At 44.7% G+C, this 6,555-nt stretch overlaps 1 protein-coding gene across 4 annotated transcripts in view; it reads left to right on the top strand.

The window, feature by feature from the left end:
* Nucleotides 1-6,555, top strand: part of FGGY (FGGY carbohydrate kinase domain containing) — a 520,775-nt gene that overhangs the window by 263,359 nt on the left and 250,861 nt on the right. The gene's annotated exons all lie outside the window — the stretch shown is intronic.

Raw genomic sequence — 6,555 nt, 5'->3', positions numbered from 1 at the left:
GGGGGGGGGGGGGGGATTCTTTCTATTTTCTTGCAATTTTGGGGAGTCCTGATACTTATGTGTGGACAGCTGCCACCATTATAGCCTCTCAGAACCAGTTAGAAATTTTACTTACAGGGCCAGTGGAGAAGTAAATAGCTACACCAGGACTTCCAGTATGGATCCTCATGGACATCTGCCTCCCCACCATGTGTTCTGCGTGGTGCTACGAGCATGAACAGGGAGGACGAGTGGTACCAAGCATGTTTGGAAAATCTGACCCCATGACAAGCACTGGAGAAATAATGATTCCCTCTCCAAGTGAGCAGCAAGTCCTTATCTCTCACTCAGATTGTGCCTCCTCAATAAGCCCTCTGGTTCTTCATCCTTCTTACCCTTACAAACCCAATAATGTCGGGCCTTTGCTTTTTTACCTCTGTTGGGTTGGGGTTTGGATTCTGAACTATTTCAGGGCCCTAAGGAGGAGGATGAGACATGATTACATTGCCTATCCTGTTTTTGCAGCTTGGCTCTTTCTGGTGACCGGGCTTAGGATTTTATACTGCAGTCCATCTCTGTAGTGGGAGTAACTCCACGTAAAATTAGTAGCATTGGTACAGTCCCTAATGGATTTCATGGTTTTCCTCCCCCTTTTAGGGTCCAAAAGGCAAACACTGCTTGATGTAGGCTTTTTTATTATTTGAGTAGTCTAAAATTGGGTCAATGGGTTAAAGTGCCTGCTAGTGCGGGTAAGTACTGTTCTTTAATCTTCCCATCCTCTGAAGAGCTTTTTCAGCTGACGTTAGGCCGCCAGTGTCCTCATCTTAAAGTTCTTGTCTAATGAAGGGGAGAGCATTTGGGCTGATCACAAGAAGGTAGCTGAAAATCTATGGTTTCTTCATTGCCTTTGGTAGACCAGCTTATGTGAGGTCTTGTATGTTTATACTGTATCTTGAGGAAGCCAGAGGGAATGCAACTTGTGAAGACCCTGTCTTAGTATCTTCTGCATCCTATGCTATTATGAGTGTTCATAGGTATTTGGGATCATCTCAGAGAAGACTGATAGGGAGATCCCAGACTATATAAGAAGAGTAGTCATGAAGAAGAGACAAGGGGTGGATCACATTAGGTTCAGATAGGCCTTTGTGGTTTTCCCATCACCATTCTGGGATTATGATATAGAAAGAGAGGGAGGGGGACTTGTTACACATGTACAGAGTAACCTGACATCTGATTTATGTCCTGAATACATGTTTCTCTCAAACTAGCCTAATGTACAACCTTGCTGCCTTTTAAGTAGTTGTGACAGGAACTTCAGGGCCAAGGTGTTAGAATTGCAGATTGCCTAGCAGCCCAAATAAATGTTTAATTTTAAAATGACAAATTACTTAGGGCTGTCACTCTTTCCAATTACTATGCAAGACTGAACAAGTACTATATAGTAAACTTTGGAATTGGCTTCAGAAACACACTTGCTTCTGGGCTGAGTGTCTCAAAAGAAGTGGTTTACAGCATGTCTTTAAAAATTGATTGAAGAGTTGCATCTACTACTGGCCTCAGCTTTCCAGTGTCTGTCATGGGTAATTATAGATGGTTGGTTCAGATGTTGTTTAAATATTAGAGGCTTTCTGGGAAGTGCAGTGGATTTCAGCCAATATGCTAATGTTGATGTTTTGTCATATTATTGAATTGCGAACTTGGAACAAATTTTTATAGAGATTTGGTGATGTAATTAAATACACAGGGCCAAACTCATCCTTGGTGTAACATACAGTGTGACCTCACCGCAGTCTGAAGGTGACATGCTCAAGTTCTTAATCGGGGTCCTGGGCTTGCATGTCAAGCTCACGTCGAATCCTCCGTTGCTGTGGTACCGTGTTTCTCAGCCTTTTAAGTAGCAAGTACCCCCTAACTTCTGCAAATTTTAATAAGTACCCCAACATTCAATTTTCCAGGGGATGTTATAGTTACAGGCTAATGTGGGCCATATGTTGGAAGAAGGGCTGTGTAGATAAGGCCGTGATATGACAGATGTCTGATCTGGTGTGGGTAGGGCCTTTTACGCCAGGGGTGCACATCTCAAGTACATACCTGGGCTAGAGGTGATGTTGGCCAAAGCTAGGAGGGCTGAACACCAAATTATTACTGGGGAATTAAATTTTTTAAATTGCACCAAATTTTTTGCCATAGTTTTGAGGGTGAGAGAGAAAGGAAAAGAGGGCGGGAGAGAGAGTGTTGGGGTACCCGCATACCCCCTGCCTGTGTCTTGCGTACTCCCAGGGGTACCTGTACCACAGGTTGAGAAACTGTGCTGTGGTAGACTGCCACTAACACCCAAGATTCATAGATTCATAGATTCATAGATTAAGGGTCGGAAGGGACCTAGTAGATCTTCTAGCCCGACCCCCCGCCAGGGCGGGAGAACAACAAAAACCCCAAAAAGAGAAATGGGACTCAAACGAGTCCAGCTAGGTGGGCATCCAGCCTCTTCTTAAAGACCCCCAGGGTAGGGGCCAGCACCACTTCCCTTGGAAGTTGGTTCCAGCTCCTAGCCGCCCTAACGGTGAAGTAGTTTTTGCGGATGTTCAATCTATACCTCCTCTCCAACAGCTTGTGCCCATTTCTCCTTGTTATGCCAGCGGGCGCTAGGGGAAACAGCGTCTCCCCCAAACCCCTCTGGTCCCCCCTAGTGAGTCTATAGACAGTCACCAGGTCCCCCCTTAGCCTTCTCTTGTGGAGGCTGAATAGGTTCAGGTCCCGCAGTCTCTCACTGTAGAGTCTGCCCTGTTGTCCCTGGATCATGCGGGTGGCCCTCCTCTGGACCCTCTCCATATTGTCCACATCCCTCTTGAACTGGGGCGCACAGAACTGGACACAATACTCCAGCTGTGGCCTGACCAGTGTCGCATAGAGGGGGAGGATCACCTCTTTGGCTCTACTCGAGATGCACCTGTGGATGCACGACAAGGTCCGGTTAGCCTTGCCAACCATGACCTCGCATTGTCGGCCCATGTTCATCTTGGAGTCAATAATGACTCCAAGATCCCTTTCTGCCTCCGTGCTCTCGAGTAAGGAGTTCCCCATTGTATAAGTGTGCTGCTGGTTCCTACTGCCCAAGTGCAGCACCCTGCACTTGTCCGTGTTAAAACGCATCCTGTTCCTGTTAGCCCACCCCTGTAACCTATCCAGATCCCTCTGCAATCTCTCGCTCCCTGCTAGCGTGCTCACCTCCCCCCAGATTTTGGTGTCATCAGCGAATTTAAACAGGTTACTTTCCACCCCTTCATCCAGATCGCTGATGCGTAGTTTAACGTTAACTTGAGTGTATCTGCATAAGCTACAATCATAACTTGAGCAATATAGGCCCACCTGAGGTTCTCTTCATTACATGATTTATGTCAGGCAGGCATCACTCTTTTTTTTCCCCCTCCTTTCTCATTCCCATTATAGCAAAGAGGAAAACAAAAGCAGTGAACAGCTTAAATGTTAATGTTCATGAATCTGAGTGTCATAGCCACCTTGTTCTCTCTTTCCCCCTGCCTAGGCTAGGTTAGGATGGTCATGAAAGAGTCAACACTGCTACTGTAGACTGCTCTAGGGGGATCTCTGCATTCCTGGGGGTATGCTTGCCTCTTGTTGGCTATCCACACAGCTGTTGGAATCAGATCTCATGTAATAGTTGGATTGCACAGTTTCTGTTTTCACGTCATTAGTGGAAAAGAAAACAGCACCTCCTACCAGATCTCCAGGTACACGGTGATCCCACTGAGGACAGGTGTGGTTGCCAGCACGGCTGCAACAGCTTTCCTAAGCAAGGGCTCTGTTCTGGTGTGGAGAGGTCAATGCTTTCGATGTCTAGTGCACCGTGGAATTGTAGCTGTTGTTTTGTTAAAAGAGTTACATGACTTGGGTGAGTATTGGGGATGCTACAAGATTTCTAAAATCTGCTGTTGATCCACTGATTCCAATGGGCTCAGGATCAAGCATCTTGTTTATAAGTGACATTCAACCTGAACTGCCCCAAAGTAGTTGCAGTTGGAAATACAGAGGAGTTCCTGTGTCTTCTTCCTTTGTCTCCATGTGCCAGGCAGACCCCCATTTTCTTCGCGGGTCTCTGTTGTCTTCCTTTTTCCTGCCAGTCCCTGCCTGCTGCTCCAGAGAGAGCAGTTTTCTGCTCTCTCTCACACTGGAGGGGAACAGGTAAAGAGATGCAGTTCACCCAAGAGCCAAGGCTTCATGGGTCATTTCTTACATGAGGAGGAGGCAAAATGCGGTGGCGAAAGGACCAGAAGTCATGGAGCTGGAATGCACACTTATAGCCCAGAAATGCAAACAACCTCTTTATTCATCACCATTTCGTCTTGGAGCGGCAGTGCCTTGGGAATTGCCTGCAGACTGAAGGGCTGCAAGGGCTTTTTTTTTCTCCCCCTGAGCTAGCTTTCTGTAGGTCTGGCTCTGGCTCTGACTCTGCTCAGCAGCTCTTCATTCCCAAGACATCTTACTGGCATGCTGTTTTTCCACATTGAGCACTGAGAGAGAAGTAGTTCCTCTCTTGAGTGATATACGCACCCTTGCTGGCTGTCTCGGGCAGCCACTGCGCAGGGTCTTCCCACCTGTCTGCCTCTTCTTGCTGTTGCTGTTCAACATACCTACATTTGTTGTTTGCTATTTGTTGTTCATATGTTCACAGAAAGGCTTCAGGTATCCACTCAAGGAGCAGAATGATATAATCTGACTCACGAGTTCAACCATGCAGCGCAACCAGTGACTTGCAGCAAGCTGCTTGGAGACATCTCAAAGGCTGAGATGTATTTACCTGAATTATTCATCGAGCAGTTGAGCGCATTAAAGTGATTAGTACGGATTGGGGTGTGCTTCTGAATGAGCCATCAATGAAAAAGAAGGGCAAAATTTACAAGCAGCATTACTTCTCTCACTGCTATTATTATTTGCAGCGTATCTGATTTATTATTTGTCTTATGATAGTACCAAGGGACAACAGGCATGAACCAGGAGCCTGTTGGTCGGTATTACCGTGCACCTTGTATAAAAGCTCAAGACAAGAGCATCAGTCTCCTGCTATGCCACAGACTGGTTTAATTAATTATTCAGAAATTATTAGCTTTATTGTTCATTTGGTAGAGGTGATTTTTCTTGACATCTGTCATGCTTACATAGCTGAGTTTCTCTCTCAAATCAATGACTGAGTCTCTTTTCTCAGAAAAATAAAACCACTTTGCTTACTTAGTTGTGCTCTGCTGTGTTGCTTTTTGGTCATTTTGACAATTTACTTGGATGATGCTTTTGGTTTCAAAATCATGGAGGGGCCAAATTTTGCTTTTAGCGATGCTAGTATAAATCAAGAATGCCTCAGACTTGCACTATTGGGTATGAAAGCAGAGACGACTAGAAATAAAAAGATAAAAAATCAGTGTTCATTTAAATACATCTTGAGGGTTAGGAAGGAAAACAAAATTGAAGATCAGAAGACTGCGTGGGTTTAGACTAGAGGTTATTTGTGAAGAGAGAAGGAAGCGGCGGGGTTTCTAATAGTTCAGTAATCCAGTTCTTGGTGCTGGTATGCAGCGATTTGAGTACTATATTATAAAGAAATTGTGGGGTGGAATAGGCAGGTAGTTAGAGTTTGAGACTGGGAATTTGGATGCCAGGATCTGGTGCACGACTGTTACTGAACTTGCTGTGGGAAAGGGCCATCAAAGTAATTAGTACTACCAGGGAATTAAAAAAAACCACTAATTTTTTTTTTTTTACTTTGAATAAAATAGCAATACAGTGATAAATAGCAACCTAGAGCAAGTGTTTGAGTGTTTCATTCTTTTCCTTGTCAGCATGGTTACAAACTCTAGAGCCCATGGAGTTTTTGTGAGTGTGCTTTTTCTCTTTTGACATTGAAGAATTTGAAAATAAGCCATTGCTCATAGGTTTATAGCACTGCCCCTTTGGCATTCAGGGCATTAATCACTATTAAAAGCAGTCCCAATCCCATTCCCTGCTCCCTACCTCCCCCCCAAAAAAACCAGCCACCCTTCTGTTTGTTCCTTTGATCATGTCCCAACAGGAACCAAATATCCTGGAGAAGGAAATGGAATACATTCCCTTTAAGATGTGATCTGGACTGTTCTGCTACCATTATTTGGCTTAGTGTATCACTAAAAAGCTGTCAAAGTGCTGAATTTTCCTAACCGGCCCAATGTTTTCAGAAACACTCCTTCCATTTTTTCCCTTCTATGAGGGCTGTGATGTTGACATGCCGTTCTTGTTCAATGTAATGTTTAGATCCTTTCATATTAAGATTATGAAACATAATTTGATGCTGTGCTAATCTTTTTTTCCCCATAATCCCTAGAAAAGCACAGCTGCAGTACTAAAAACATACTATTTACACATGATCTCTGGGCTTGAACGGCCTGCAACGTTCCAAAGATCAAAGTTTAAAAGAGACGTGTCAATCCTTCCTAATTCCTAGTCTTTAGCATATGACACCACCAAATCTGTACTTGCAGCTGATAAATATTTCTGCTGAGCACCAGTCTGGGGGGTGGGTGGGTGGGTGTG

The sequence above is a fragment of the Gavialis gangeticus genome, unplaced genomic scaffold (genome assembly GCF_001723915.1).
Source record: "Gavialis gangeticus isolate Ggan-Ray unplaced genomic scaffold, GavGan_comp1, whole genome shotgun sequence".
NCBI lineage: Eukaryota > Metazoa > Chordata > Crocodylia > Gavialidae > Gavialis > Gavialis gangeticus.
Note: the sequence above shows the minus strand (reverse complement) of the source record. Positions and strands in the feature narration are given on the sequence as shown.